The sequence below is a fragment of the Delphinapterus leucas genome, chromosome 14, assembly GCF_059928025.1.
Source record: "Delphinapterus leucas isolate spDelLeu-1000000601 "Yukka" chromosome 14, BTC_Dleu_Yukka2, whole genome shotgun sequence".
Taxonomy (NCBI): Eukaryota; Metazoa; Chordata; class Mammalia; order Artiodactyla; family Monodontidae; genus Delphinapterus; species Delphinapterus leucas.
Genome location: NC_143142.1, coordinates 73,908,714 through 73,924,578, shown reverse-complemented (window position 1 = coordinate 73,924,578; position 15,865 = coordinate 73,908,714). Strand labels below are relative to the sequence as shown.

Below are 15,865 nucleotides of genomic sequence, written 5' to 3'. Positions count from 1 at the left end.
CCATCTTTGGGGTATACACCCCCATCCCCTAGCTGCTGAGACTATTGAGAGCTGACCACTCACAACTGAGTCCCCGGCAAATTGCCTCAGCTATTTTGTGCCAGGTTCTGTGAACTGTCTCACCCAAGTTTACACTCCTCCCCCGGGAGCAGCCAATGTCTGGCTGATGTAGCAAGACCAAGGCTTGCCTTAATTTGGGCCAGTTCTAAAGAGCCATCCTAGCTCCAGAACTCCCTGGAAATTGGCTTAGGCCTCAGTCTCCATAGCACTGTGGGTCAACTCCTTCTACCTAATCTGGCCTTCCTCACTCCCTCACAGGTGGCTCTCCAGAGATTATCCAGAGCCTATTTCTAAGAAACTCAGCCCCAGACACTGACCAAACCAGATCCACCTCCCCCTTGATTCTGCCACCTGATGACACTTACTACCTCATCTATTCCATAGCCATGTGCTGAGGATTCTACCTCCCGAGGATCTGTTGATTCCAGTCCCTTCTCTCCATATCCATCACCTGGACTCAACCTCCGGCTCATCCCCTCAGCTCAAAACTGGTCCCTAACTGATCTTCTTGCCTCCAACCTGGCCAACTTCCAATACATTCTCCACACCGATAACCCTAGGAACATTTCTAAAGATGCCAGCTTGTCACCCCTCTTCGCAAACCTTTCCATATCTCTCCATTGTCCTTAGAATAAGGTCCAGACTCAGAAGACTCTCCATGAGTCAAGCCGTTTGCCTGTCCACATCCCTTGCCCTCCCTCCTCACATTCTAAGATCCAGCCTTGTAGAACTTTTCGTTCCTTGAATGAGACCTGATGGCTCTCGCTGCCAGGCCTTCACAGCGCTGTTCCCTCTTTCCGGAAGGCTCTCCCCACCCTTCCCAATCCCATTCGTCTAACTAACTCCCATGTATCTTTAGGTCTAAATTTACGTCACTCACTTGGAGAAGCCTTCCTTGACCTCTCTCTACATGTACAAGCTGAGTGGCCCTGACATGTCCCTAAGTTATTCTTTTCACGTGACACTTGCTGTGCGGCTTGCAGGATCTTAGTTCCCGGACCAGGGATTGAACCCCGGCCACCATGGTGAAATCGCCGAGCCCTAACCACTGGACCATCAGGGAATTCCTGACACTTGAGTTTTTGGCTCTCTCCCCATGTGACAAGAAACCTGTGAGATCAGGGACAATGATACTTTGGCTCACTGAGGTCTCTCCAGTGCCATCATCACATATAGAAAGACATTGAAAAATTAGGTGTTCAGAACATCCAGATTGATTAAACGCCCGTAGGGATTTTTTTGCTCAATGACATTTGGGGATAAGAGATGATTAAATACAATTTTTGCTAAACAATGATAAGTTTATTTAACACCAAAAGACCCAAAGCCACATATCACTAGGGAAACATTGGTTATTTCTGCAGAGGTAGAAAACACAAATATAAACCAACAAATGTTAAATTAGGAAAATAATAACCAGAAAATATGACTGCAAAATAAAATACATTCATTTGTCAGCAAACAGTTGGAAGATGCTTAAAAAATATTGCTGTAGATTTGAGCAAACACGTATTAGAATAAATTACACAGTGTGGGAAGATTGTTGTACTGTTGAAAGAGAAGAGCAGCTATTTCTAACATGCCACTGCTTAGGGCATATATGCACGATCCTGTTCCAGTGATGACAGAGCTGTACAAACTGATTTTTTATGAACAACTAAATAAAAAGTTTAGCAGAGAAGGTATATTCTCAATAATAAATGATTTCTTTAATGGAAATAATATATGATTTTTTAAAAACTCATATATTGAGTTGATGTTATTGTAACAATAACAACCAAAGAAGCAGCCACTCTCCAGGAATTTTTAATTCTGGGATTAAATTACAAAAATTCTAGCACATAAAATTGATCACTGAATCATTCACAGATAAGCTACTGCAGCCAAGAGATTGAAGCCAAAATTTCAGAGATTGCTACAGGATATCATCAGTGAGGTTAATTTTATTTTTAAAGGGGGGTGGGGGGGTATAAGAAGGACTTTCCTGCCAGAAAGACTCAATCTTGGACTTTGAAAGATGAGGCATCACTACTGAAATCTTCGTACCACACAGTGGTTTGCTGGATATGTTACAGCAAAGAACTTTATAAAGATAAGCTATTCGTTGTCCTCTTAAAGACAGTAGTTTCAAATCTGCTGTCTTTTTCATTAGTAAATGCTGTCCATTACACACTGTCTGGCAGATATTTTGTTAGAACAAAAAATGCGTGCGAATTCCCTGGCGGTCCAGTGGTTAGGACTTGGCGCTTTCACTGTGGTGGCCGGGGTTCAGTCCCTGGTCGGGGAACTAAGATACCACAAGTCTCTCGGCAAGGCCAAAAAAGGAGAAAAACAAAAAAGCTTAATCTGTTCTTTTAAAGATAATGTTCTAACCATGAGGAAGAAAGTGATTACTTTTAGAAAGAAACTCACGCTATGGAGAGAGCATTTTAGATTTCAGAAAGAGATGTTTAGCAATCACTTGTGATTTGGTGCTAAAAATTATGTATGAATGTTACCTTTAACAACTATCAACTATGTAGTTTATATCATAAAGTGAATTTTCTAAACTGTTTAAAAAAAAATACAACTCCCAGATGAAGAGCTTTGGTATATTTGAACCTATTTGTTTAAAATATAAAAATGCAATTGCAACATCTTCCCATTTACAGGAACAACTGACTGACATTGGGAAACAGCGACTCATCACCCAAATTTCCACTCAACATTTTGCACAGATGGTAGGTGGAATTAAAAAGTGAGCATTATCGGGCTTCCCTGGTGGCGCAGTGGTTGAGAGTCTGCCTGCCGATGCAGGGGACACTGGTTCGTGCCCCGGTCCGGGAAGATGCCGCGGAGAGGCTAGGCCCGTGAGCCATGGTCGATGAGCCTGCGCGTCCAGAGCCTGTGCTCTGCAACGGGAGAGGCCACAACAGTGAGAGAGAGGCCCGCGTACCGCAAAGAAAAAAGAAAAAAAAAGAAAAAGTGAGCATTATCGTTAAGCACTCGGTGAAAATGATCCACCTGTTCCAATGGTACCTAACTTTTCCCACTAAGACAGCGTTTAAAACAACCAACGTAAAAAGAAACTGAAGTTAGAACAAGATCTTCAAATCACTTTATCACAATGTGTTCTACCAAGATTTCCCAAAAAGATGCAGGTTGAATACTAAAAGTTTTAATGAGAGCAAAATACTTTATACTGTTCATAAAGAAAATTAAATTTTAATGACATTGTTTAGTCCATCATAATTTCAACCTTCTTTGACTTCTGTTTTTGCATATAATTTGTAATGTACAAGACATATCAGGATAGTACTCTCTGTGTTTAATTTATAAGTGAATATATAGGTGTGATTCATCAAGAGTAAAAGCCACTGGGGACTTCCCTGGTGGTCCAGCGGTTAAGATTCCACGCTTCCACTGCAGGGGGCACGTATTCGATCCCTGGTCAGGAACTAAGATCCCACATGCTGTGTGGCGTGGTCCAAAAAAGAAAAAAAAAAAGAGAGTAAAAGCCACTGGACTTGAAAATTTTCCTTGAGTGGACAAGCTCAATTTTTGCTAGATAGAGTGAAAACTGGTATTCCTTAATTTCACTGCATTGACAGTCCAGATTTGGGGAAATAAATAACCATGATCAGATAAATAATCAGCATCACACCCGTCTTGAGTTTCCACCTCAGCCTCTCCCCAAATATGAAGGCAATCAACTGTATCACTTCCAGAGGATTCCTGGATCCTCCCTTTCCATCAGCGCCTCTCCTCTGACCTTTCTCTCATTTTGTCCCTCCCAGTCCATCACACAGAGTATTAAGTCAACTTGACTGTAGCACGTGGAAAATTCAGAGCATAAACCACAACCAGTTAAACTAGAGTAAGTCCCCTACCTACGAACCTTCAAGTTGGAAATGTGTGTTCTCATGTCCAACTACATAAGTTAGTTCACGTGTCTGGCGTACACTGTCACGTGCGTGCATCCTCTACAAGCGGTTGTGCTTTTGTGTACTTCACAGTACTGTAGAGAGTACAGTAGGACAGTATCTTTATTTCAAGCTAGATCTGCAGGAGGACGACTTCATTGAACTCCTTGCTCTGCAACATGAGGAGCTTACTGATGAAGACCTGATGGAATTGGAGGCCCAGAGAAAGGACCAAGAAAGACAAGGGGAAGAAGTAACTAAAGAACCGAAGAGATTCACGACGCAGGAAATGGCAAGGGGATTTTCTTTATCTGAGGAGGCACTGTTAGTTTTTGAGGCACAGACCCGGATGTAGAACGGTACACGAAGGTTGCAGCAGCAGTTCAGAATGCAATCCAGTGCTACCGTGTCATCTATGACAAGGAAAAAAGAGCTACTACCCAGACATCACTGGATCATTTTTTCAAAAGGGTAGACAGAATTGAATCCAGCAAGGAACCAGAACCTGTGCCATCAGCGTCAGGCGTGAGTGAAACTGCAGCTTGCCCTCTGTCTCCCGCTGCTGACGATCCTTCGGCTCTACCATCTCCCACCTCCTCTCCCTCCTCCAGTCAGTAACTCTTCTTGCAGTGCCAGCCCCTGGATGCCAGCTGTTGTACTCTACTACTGTACTTTTCAAGGTACTGCACTGTAAGATGAAAAATGTTTTATCTTTTGTGTTTGTTATGTATTATTTGTGTGAAAAGTATTATAAACCTATTACAGCACGGTACTATATAGCTGATTGTGTTAGTTGGGTACCTTTGTTGGACTAACTTTGTTGGACTTATGAACAAATTGGACTTAGGAACGCGCTCTCAGATGGAACTCGTTCCTATGTAGGGGACTTACTGTACCTTAGCACCAGGCACTGCACACCACAGGCACCCCTCAGTTGCTTTGCAAAGGGAGCAGTAACTAAGCCCCTCCAGGGGCTGCTACCCATCTTCCTAGACTCTTTTAACTAGTCCATCCTACCCTTACCCTCGAAACACAAATTAAGTCAAGAGGAATAAAGACCCTTTCTCTTGGGGCGTAAAATAAACCCTCTACCCCTCTTTCTGGCTGCCTCCCTAATGAAACTATAGTCTGAAAGATTGTCCCTACTTTGGGGATTCTGCGTGGAACTCCTCACATCAGCCCCTTCTTGAAATTCTTTCTTTCCCTTAGCTTGATGCCATTTCCCTTTCTCTAAAGATCATGCTTTCTCAGCCTTTCTTCCTAGCTGAGTTTTCTGCAGTCCTCTGTTAAATATGGATGTTCTCAAAGTTCTTTTTTTTTTTTTTTTAATAAATTTATTTATTTTTGACTGTGTTGGGTCTTCGTTGCTGCGTGCGGGCTTTCTCTGGTTGCGACGAGCGGGGGCTACTCTTCCTTGTGGTGCGCGGGCTTCTCATTGCGGTGGCTTCTCTTGTTGCAGAGCACGGGCTCTAGGCACGCGGGCTTCAGTAGTTGTGGCACGTGGGCTCAGTAGTTGTGGCTCGCAGGCTCTAGAGCACAGGCTCAGTAGTTGTGGCGCACGGGCTTAGCTGCTCTGCGGCATGTGGGATCTTCCCGGACCAGGGCTCGAACCCGTGTCCCCTGCATGGGCAGGTGGATTCATAACCACTGTGCCACCAGGGAAGCCCTTCTATCTTTTTTTAAAAATGTATTTTTTATTGAAGTATAGTTGAATTACAATGGTGATATATATATATATATATATATATATACACACATTCTTTTTCATATTTCAAGGTTCTATCTTTGACCCTCTTCTTTTTGAACTCTGCATTCCTTGGGGAAACACATTCGTTCTCAGGGCTTCAAGTATCTCTTTATTCTGGATTCCCAAATCTCTGTTTCTAGCCCTAACATCTCCTCTAACTCCAGATCACAATGAATTGTCAAGTAAGCTCGAGAAATGACTGACAGTCATGTCTAACTCGGGAGGTCCAAAATGTACCTCCTCTTCTCCCATTCTCCATGGTGGCATGTGACTCAACGCTCCTTGGCATGTGACTCAACTCAACGTTCAACTCAAGGCCCCACGCTCCTTTCTCCATCCCTCTGCCACGTTGCACTCCTGCCTCCACAGCCAGGAGGCGAGGACTGCCTGTGCTTTCTGCAGCCTTCTCCGTGCACCTGTCCTCTGTCCCCAGCTCTGTGGATGCCTTGGTTTAAGGAGCTCCCTCTCACCTGCTCTCTCTGTTTTTGTTTGTTTGTTTGTTTGTTTGGGCCGCACTATGCAGCATGCGGGATCTTAGTTCCCCAACGAGGGATCGAATCCGTGCCCCCTGCAATGGAAGCGCAGAGTCTTAACCACTTCCCTCAAGGGAAGTCCCTCTCCTGCTCTCTTACAGAGACTTCTTCACTTATCGCTAACCTCTTTTCAAGCAATTTCTGCTCACCAAACAGCCCTTAAGCAAGCAGCTTATCACATTAAATGCATATACACCATGTTATTCCTTTCCGCTGGAAGAAAAAGTGCCCTCATCAAAAGTGCCCCGCACACGTGATCATCACCACCTGCTGACAAGACAAAGCTGAGTTGAAGGCTCACCACAGGAAGTCGGGGAGAACACTCCTCAAAATGCTTGCACAGGGCTTCCCTGGTGGCGCAGTGGTTGAGAGTCCGCCTGCCGATGCAGGGGACACGGGTTCGTGCCCCGGTCCGGGAAGATCCCACGTGCCGCGTAGCGGCTGGGCCCGTGAGCCATGGCCGCTGAGTCTGCGCGTCTGGAGCCTATGCTCCGCAACGGGAGAGGCCACAACAGTGAGAGGCCCGCGTACCACAAAAAAAAAAAAAAAAAAAAATGCTTGCACAATGTCTCATAGGGAGGGGGAAGGTCAGAATCAGGGGGTGGGGTGGGAGGAGGGGCGAGGATGGGAAAAATAAAATAAAAGAATTTACTGAGAATTGGAAGCTTGGTTTAAGGTGGGCCTATCAATGTGGGAGCTTGGCTAGGAGGCATGAGTCCAGGACTGGTAAAAACAGCAAGGTGAGGACTTAGAGGTGAGGGATTTGAAGAATCTTAGTGCACGGATTACTGTGTCCTTTTCATCAAGAGTTGATGGGTCTTTAGAGAAGTTCTTCTAAGAAACAACCAAACCATTTTCTGGGGCAGGAGAGCTCTGGAAGAATAAAGAAATGCTAATTAAAATAACGGAACAGAAAGTGATGTTAACGTAGACACTAAGGTATATGTAGGTTCTCAAAGTCCAGGCTGGGGTGGGGAGTGGCCAGTTCTTGTTCTTGCTGATTTTGCCTCTTCAGGGCCTCCCTAATTTGACTCTAGCCTCATCCATCTCATCCATCCTGTCTGAGGTTGTAGTACCAGGTGACTGGAGAAGAAAGAGAAAACATGCACAGAAGTATCCCTAAACCTTCCTCTCTGGAACCTACTAAGTAATAAAGCATTTGGGTAAATAAGGACAATCTCAATTTGAAAAAAGGTCTGATCCCTTTATCCTTAGCAAATCCAAAGTAGCTTGCCAAAAAAGAGGGGAAAATCTTACCCTCTGTAAAACCAAGACCATCGCAGGACTCCTCCACGATCAGGTGGGTAGGATCTTAGGGGCACATATGGCGGATCTGAGGAAAGAACTGTTTTCAATTTTCCTTCTCTTTATTTATTTCGTGTTAAAATATTTATATTGTTTCTGCTAGGAAGCTTGTCACAGAATAGACAATTTTCCTTTGTGATTGCTATCCTAGCTAATATACTAATAAGCACTTAGAATTTAATAGCAAAAGCCCACGAACAAATATAAAGCCAAGGAAGGCTTACCTTTGCCTTAGAGCTTTGGCTCTTTAGGTAGAATTTGGAAAACTATTCTTTTTTTTTTTTTTTTTTTTTGCGGTATGTGGGCCTCTCACTGTTGTGGCCTCTCCCGTTGCGGAGCACAGACTCCGGACGCGCAGGCTCAGCGGCCATGGCTCACGGGCCCAGCCGCTCTGCGGCATGTGGGATCTTCCCGGACCGGGGCACAAACCCGCGTCCCCTGCATCGGCAGGTGGACTCTCAACCACTGTGCCACCAGGGAAGCCCCTGGGCACTTTCTGATAGTGAAGAAGTCATGAAGTATACGTGCAAGTGTAGAAATAATAGGAGTGCTCACCCTCATACCAAACTATTCCGCTTGTAGGATGGGATTTCTTTTTTTTTACATTTTATTTTATTTTTAAGATTTATTTACTTGGCTGCACCAGGTCTTAGTTTCAGCATGTGGAATCTAGTTCCCTAAGCAGGGATCGAACCCAGGCCCCCTGCATTGGGAGCGCGGAGTTTTAACCACTGGACCACCAGTGAAGTCCCTGCAGGTGAGATTTAAAGCAGCCCTTCCATCTGACAGACTCGCCTGCCTTTAGAGACCCCAGTAGTACTCTCTAGCATAGAGCAAGGTAGCAGTATAAGGTTCCACAGGAGCTCTCCCAGTACCCTGGTGTGGAGCTTTGAGGCTGAATTCCATCCTCAGTGCCAAGGTCAACAGTTCCACGTACTGTCCTTCTTCCTTACCATTCTTTGTCCTTTTCTACCACCCCCCCCATCACTTAGACTTTAATAATACACATTGCAGAATTAGGATATGATATGAGTGGCTAATAGAACCGTGGACTGACCTGGAGTTCGTTGATTTCAGTTATTAAATGCTTACTGGTGCAGAGCCCAATTCGTGACCCTAGTACTGGACCTCGGGGTCTCTGCGGTGCTGTTCCTGCTGTCTTGGATGGCTTTCCACAGATATTTACCAGCCTGGCTCCCTCCCTCACTACATTCATGTCTCTGCTCCATCATCACCTTGTCAGAGGGGAGCTTCCCTTGCTGCCCTAACTAAAATCGCCCCCTTCTATCTCTAGTTAGCCCTTTACTGTGTTTTATTTGTCCCATAGCACTTACCACTACCTGGCATTATATTTAAGGTTGCCAGATATAATACATCCCATCTTTGGAACCTACTTAACACTAAAAAATTCATTATTCATCTGAAATTCAAATTTAACTGGGTGCCTTGTATTTTTATTTGCTAAATCTGGCAACCGTAATTATATTGCATCTTTCATTCCTTTCCCTACCATTTGAATGCAAACTCCATGAAGCAAAGATGTGGTTGGATTCCCTGCTCTAAATCCCCAGCATCTAGTGCTCTGGAGTCTCATCAGGCTGGGCACACAGTAGGCACTCTGTGAGTGTTCAGGAAGGAAAGAAGAAAGCACAAAGCAATACGGCACCAACCGAGGACTTTGTGCTAACCGGGCGATGCATGCCGCATTCCCATCTGGCTTCCACTGTCTCCTTGGAAAATTTTCAATTGTAACGGGGATTCCAAAGATGAAAACGTTTGCTTTCTGGTCCAGATACTGGATTAAGACCACCAATATGTACCACACTGCCAAACCCCAGTCAAAGGACAGCTTACAAATCCCACTGATACGAATCAAAATTGAGCCATAAATTTGGCAGTAAAAACAAAATCCTTTTTTTTTTTTTTAAACAACCCCTAACCATGCCTTGTCTTGCCAAGTGTTCTCCATCTACAATTGCCGGATTTCCTTCCCCAACTGCATTCACTGTTGTTCCTCCATGGCGCTCTTGTTCACGTAAGCTAGAAAACAAAACTACATCCATCAAATATTGTCCTCAATGGCCAGTCTTTAAAATACTTGGCCGTGTCTAGGGTGATAGTTTGGGCAGCTTCATTTGATGTTCTGACAACTGGGTATTGTTAGTTTTGACTTGGTTACTTAGAGAAGACTTTGTAATCCTCCCACCCCCAATCACTCATGTGTATTTACTCAGCTAAGTAACTCTTGTGACCCGTGGCGTTCCTCTAATGGGTCTTTTCCAGAGGCAGGAAACCAGAAAGGTGGTAGAAGCTCAGAAAGCACACCTTTTCCACACAGCAGAGGAAAGTATTTCTTGCTGTGGTTTGATCTTTAATAGCTTCCACCCAGATGCAAACCAAGTTTTCTTTTTCTTCTGTTTATTCCATATCTCACCCACCTGGAAGAAAAAAATAAATAAATAAAATAAAAACGGAAAACATCTACCTTTATACAAAGAAATAGCCACGTATGTCTTTTGTCTTGCTAATGCCTTTAAGCTTCGCTATACCTTCACCCTACAGCATAATTCTGAGCAATGTATATCTCAGGATGTCTTGAAGTAAATGATGGGATACCAAGAATACAGTGGCGCGATACAGGAAGAAAGTGAGGTTAGCTGGCACAGTTTGCTACTGAGAGCCTGCCAGGAAAATTTCAAAGATCCAAGAAACAATCCCATTAGAGAAAAATATGGAAACAGGTGCAAGACCTAAATGGCCAGGCATCTTGGAGCTGAGGTTTATAGAAAGAGATACCATACATACACTGGGAGGTTTAGCACTGGATCTCTTGTGAATCTATGTTCTGTCCAACTTAACATTACTTCTAAAGTTCATAAGACATACTCCCACCTTCATGGGCGAGCCATTTTCTGAACAGAGTCTTTATGCTGTCAGTAATTGTACTAGAATACAGTGAAGATTTTCGTATGCTTTGGGTGCATAGGTTCTTGCATCTGTTTCTCCTGGTACTTCGATCTTCCTTGAGCCTTTAGGAGTTACTTTTGCCTTTCCTAGGGAATCTACTTCCAGCACCTCCTCCTTTTCTAATCAGCTATTGAAACCAAGTAATCAAGTGTGTAAGAACCATGACTAAACTAAGAGGAGGATCTCCAAGTTCCTGGCGTTTCCTTCACCTGGCAGTTTGTAAGCTTCCCCCTCCCCCTACACTCCCCAGACCTGTGGTTCTAGGTGTGTGAGTTGTAGTAGCAAGGATAATACCCAACACTGACGCTGCCCTGACTCCCCGCCAGGTATCGCTCTAAGTATCTTGCTCTGTATCTATTATCTCATTTAACCCACATTCTCACACACACCTATGAGTTGAGCCCTGTGATTATCTCAGCTTACAAATAAGGCTGGGTAATTTTCTCGAGCTCACAGCCTCTAACGATGGCGTCAGCATTCAATCGCAGGCAGTCGGGCGCCATGTTCTATTTAGAACCGCACCTCAGATGGGACTTGAACCCACACTCTTCCGACTGAAACTACACAACTCGTCTCAGGATTTAATGAAACTCAGGTTCTTTATGTCTTGGCACAGAATGAATTCAGCAAGGGGCAAAGTGATAGGTAAGAAATAGATTTATTAATATAGGAAGCTTGTGAAGAATACAAGCCGGCAAGGCAAGACGGTTCTGCCCCGAGAACTAAGTGAGCTAAATTTTAATAATCAAAGGAGGGCTTCCCTGGTGGCGCAGTGGTTGAGAGTCCGCCTGCCGATGCAGGGGACACGGGTTCGTGCCCCGGTCCGGGAAGATCCCACATGCCGTGGAGCGGCTGGGCCCGTGAGCCATGGCCGCTGAGCCTGTGCGTCCGGAGCCTGTGCTCCGCAACGGGAGAGGCCACAACAGTGAGAGGCCCGCGTACCGCAAAAAATAAAAATAAAAATAATCAAAGGAAAAGTGGAGAGGGGGAGCAGACCACCTCACGTCCCAAGCCTCGGAACATGGGTCCCTGGGATGTGCTGCCAAGTGAGGGTCCATGGCCTAGCACAGGAAAGAATTCAAGAGTGAGCCATAGCAAAGTGAAAGCAGGTTTATTGAGAGAGATACACATTCCATAGACAGAATGAGGTCCGTCTCAAAAGGCGAGCGTGGCCTGAAATACGGGGTCGTTAGTTTTTAGGGGCTGGGTAATTTCATAGGCTAAGGAATGGGAGGATTATTCCAACTATTCTGGAGAAGGGGTGGGGATTTCCAGGAACTAGGCCACCACCCAGTCTTTGGCCAGCCTCAGAAATGTCATGGTGCCTGTGGGCATGTCACGTAGCATATGCTAATGTATTAAAATGAGGGTATAATGAGGCTCAAGGTTACTGGAAGTCTAATCTTCCACCATCTTGGGCCTAACCAGTTCTAACCACTTTCTGACATATCCAGTTTTTCTCAACGGCTGTGTCCTTCTTTAAGGGTTGTGCCCTGCCCCCTTCCTCCTGTCTCATATTGACCACTACTCCACATGGAGTCCAAGCTTGAAAGCCCTGAGTCATTTTTATCAAGCTTGTGGACCCTGTCTCCTAAACACCCATGGTACTTAGGATAAAATCCAATTCCCTTACGTGGTTTACACAGCTCTCCAAAGTCTAACCCTTGCTTACCTCTCATGCCTCTTCTCAGACCCAAATCCCCCCGCATCGCAAGGTACACTCCCATAGTCCCTCAGGGCCTCACTGTAGGAAGAAAGTCTTTCTTGCATTGAAGACTTTTGCACCAGGGCACTGAGGTGCTCCACCTCTGGCTGGCTAACTCTTACCACTCATGTCATATCTTGGAGTGAAATCGAACGGGGCCCTGTGGGGCTCCCAGGCACGGAGGCCTTATTTTTGCTCCCCTGTTTCTTTTAGGGAAGACTCCGGCCTCCATGACCTTCCCTGAGTTCCAAAGGGCAGATTCTAACAATTGCTAATCAAGGGAGGAGCAGCGAAGAAACCATCTGAGGCGAGATTAAAGCGAGCAGAGAAGCTCATGGAGATTAGGAGAGCGACCACCTGAGACGACATTAAAGGAGGGCAGGCCCTGCTCACACCCTAATCTTGTCAGAGATCCCGCCCTTGAACCACTGTTATAAACCCCTCATCAAATCCTCTGGGGTTGGGACACATAGTTTTCCCTTTCAAGGCAGGAGCCCGTTCTGTGCCCCTTTGCCTGCAAAAGTAATGAAGCTATCCTTTTCTGCTTCACTCAGAACTGTCTCCGAGATTTGATTCTGCACTGGTGCAGAGAGGCTGAGCTTTTAGCATCAGGAGCCCACATCCTCTGGGGAGCCTCGGAGACCTTGTCACTGATGTTGGTCCTCTAGCTAGGCACTCCAGGAACACCCTGTATTTCTCCAGTGGTTGCGTTTATTCCCCTGCATGGGGGTTTCTTGTTTGTCTCTATCCCTCAAGGACTGTAGGCTCCAAGGGGGCAGGACCGCTATCTGGTTCAGCATTATATCCCCAAAGAGTAGCAAAGTGCCTGGCACATGACAGGCGGCCCCAGTAATCAAAGGTAATATTTATTCATTCACTCATTCAACACATTTATTAAATGTTACTATCCACCGTACACTATGGTACTCAAGATTTTCTCATTTAATCCTTCAAGGATGACTTCATTTATTCTTCTTAACTCACCGAACAACCTAGTTCATTGATTAGGAAAGTGAGATGTAGTTTCTAATGTTTATTTAAAAAAAAAAGTGCCCAAGGTCCCAGTAGATACCAGGATGGAAGAATGGATGAGCCCGGGTCGGGGTTGGAGGTCACCAGACTGGGGTACCCCTGAAAGAACTCGGAACTAGGGTTAAAAGTCCTCCTTTGAGATGCACTATTAAAAAAATCTAATATGAAAGGCCTGAGATAGGTAAAGTCGCTTAAGAGACAAAGCCTGCCAAGGCCAGACTAGCCTGTAATCTAATTGACTGTATTAGCATATCTAAAGAAAGAATGTGTCAATCCTGGGGGGAATAAACTCCAGTCGGATTCCAGCTTTGACAGCGCCGGACCCAAAACCTCCCCCGGCGGTAGGTGCCAGCGAACGTGGCAGGTGTAGCCCGCGCGGAAAGGATGCACCGGGCAGCTGAATCACGCGCTTACCTCCCCCGCTCTGGTTCCCAGCGAGCCTGCACTCCGCGTGCAATTCCGCTTCCGCCTGCAGGGAGAAGCTAATAATAGCTCCCATATGTGGGTCTGCATCCTGTGCTAGGCGTCTTGCTACACTCCTTGTTGCATTTCGGCCTCACACAGCCTATCTTCCAGCCGAGGAACCCATGCTAGAGGGCTTGCCCCAGGTCAAACTGCAGCTATGGAAAAAGAAAGAGCCGAGATTTGGAGCCAGGCTCGCTCAGCTCCAGGGCACAAGATCACCTGCCTCTCCCTTGCACGTACCGCTCACACGAGCTTGCCTGGTCCAAGGAGAGCTCTATTTCTCTTGGAAGAAAAGAACTGAGTTGGCATGCGGGTTTATGCCTTATGCGGGACTGGTTCCGTGTGTCTTTCCTGAGAAACCAGTCCAGCTCAGTTTGTTGAGGTGGAACCTTCTACCCTTTCGAAGTCCTCCTCCTCCGCCCCCAGCTCCTCCGGCCCATTGAACAACTCAGCATCACGCACCCATCCCTCTATGCTTTTCCTGCCTCCTGCGGACACAGGAGGGAAGGGGGCAGGGCACAACCTTTGAAACAATGACATAGCCTGAGGACATGACGTAAACGGATTAGAACCAAATGGGTCCAAGATGGTGGACAACTTGACTTCCACTAGACCTTGAGCCTCAGTAGACGCTCATTGTAACACATCAGCAAGCTAAATGACACACCCACAGGCGCCATGACAGTTCTAGGGCGACCGTAAGGATCAAAAAGTGGGCGGTGGCCTAATTCCGGGAAATCCCCACCCCTTCCTGAAATAGCTGGAATACTCCTCCCACTCATTAGCCTATGAAATTACCCACCCCTATAAAAACTGACAACCCCAGACCCTGGTGCCTTTCTCACCTTCTGAGATGGTCCGCACTCTGTGGAGTGTGTTTTTCTCTAAATATATCCTCTTCTTACCTATCACTTTGTCTCTCACTGAATTCTTTCTGTGATGAGACATCAAGAACCTGAGCTTCATTAAGTCCTGAAACCACTCGGGCACGTGGGTTCAAGTCCCAATCTGGGTTTTGGCCAAGACTCGAACCTGGCCAAAACCCACAGTATTCCAACTGAGATCACACTCCTGGTTTCAGGACCTGGTTAAGAGCAGGGGTGGCATATTCACCCTATATGCACTTGCGAGTGACCCAGGGGGTGCATCTGAAGCCTTGGCTTGGCCATTCTATGGCTTTGTGACCTTGGAAAAGTCACTTAACCATCCAAAAACTCAGTTTCACAATCTGCATAATACTTAGAGCCTCACTCCGCCCCATTCATTCGCAAAGTAGGTTTAGAAAAAACAGCAAACCGGGCTTCCTTGGTGGGGCAGTGGTTAAGAATCCACCTGCCAATGCAGGCGACACGGGTTCGAGCCCTGGTCCGGGAAGATCCCACATGCCGTGGAGCAGCTAAGCCCCTGTGCCACAACTACTGAGCCTGCGCTCTAGAGCCCGTGGGTCACAACTACTGAGTCCGTGTGCCACAACTACTGAAGCCTGCGTGCCTAGAGCCCGTGCTCTGCAACAAGAGAAGCCACCGCAACGAGAAGCCTGCGCACCACAACGAAGAGTAGACCCTGCTCCCTGCAACTAGAGAAAGGCCACGCGCAGCAATGAAGACCCAACGCAGCCAAAAATAAAATAAAAAACTTAAACAAAAAAACAGCAAACCATTTTGGCCTCTGCACCGAAGGCACCCAGTGCATGACTTTAGAGTTTTTCCCCTAGATCTATATAGACAGGACTGCAGGGAGAAGAGACCAGTACAGTGAGAAAAATACATGCGGAAACCTTGTGACCTGTATTGTTCATCCCCTTCTCTGTGTTCCCACTCCCCTCTCCCAGGCTCTGCAAACACGCGCCAATGCCTCATTAAAGGCTGAACACCGTCCCATTAGGTCCAAATGCATGGAAACATATTCATGATTATTCAAATGATTCCCTCGTAATATAATCAGTGCCACCTTCATAAATATTCATTTCTCTGTGCTAATCACGATGTCATCTCACAAGAGGGTGTGCCTCCGTAATCCTCTTCCCTTTTGCCCTCTTCTCCACCCTCCTTTTGTCTGACAGTCTTTTCTCTACTCCTAAACCTCCTAAGGTCTTCCTAGGTCTTCACTATCTCATTCAAGGTAAAGATATTTCTAGCTCTGATTTAAA

General features: G+C 46.0%; 1 long non-coding RNA gene across 3 annotated transcripts; it reads right to left on the bottom strand.

Moving 5' to 3' along the window:
- Positions 1-1,305: 1,305 nt before the first annotated feature.
- Positions 1,306-14,693, bottom strand: LOC149747650 (uncharacterized). Of its 3 annotated transcripts, XR_016387647.1 has the most exons (6): positions 13,666-14,668; positions 9,873-9,985; positions 9,493-9,587; positions 7,500-7,575; positions 6,544-7,115; positions 1,310-2,951 (listed from the first exon to the last, which is right to left on the bottom strand). It is a non-coding gene; the product is annotated as an uncharacterized LOC149747650 (long non-coding RNA). The 3 variants fall into 3 exon arrangements; XR_016387648.1 differs by having other exon boundaries at positions 1,306-2,951; positions 8,605-9,985; positions 13,666-14,693; XR_016387646.1 differs by having other exon boundaries at positions 1,309-2,951; positions 9,493-9,985; positions 13,666-14,679.
- Positions 14,694-15,865: the final 1,172 nt, after the last annotated feature.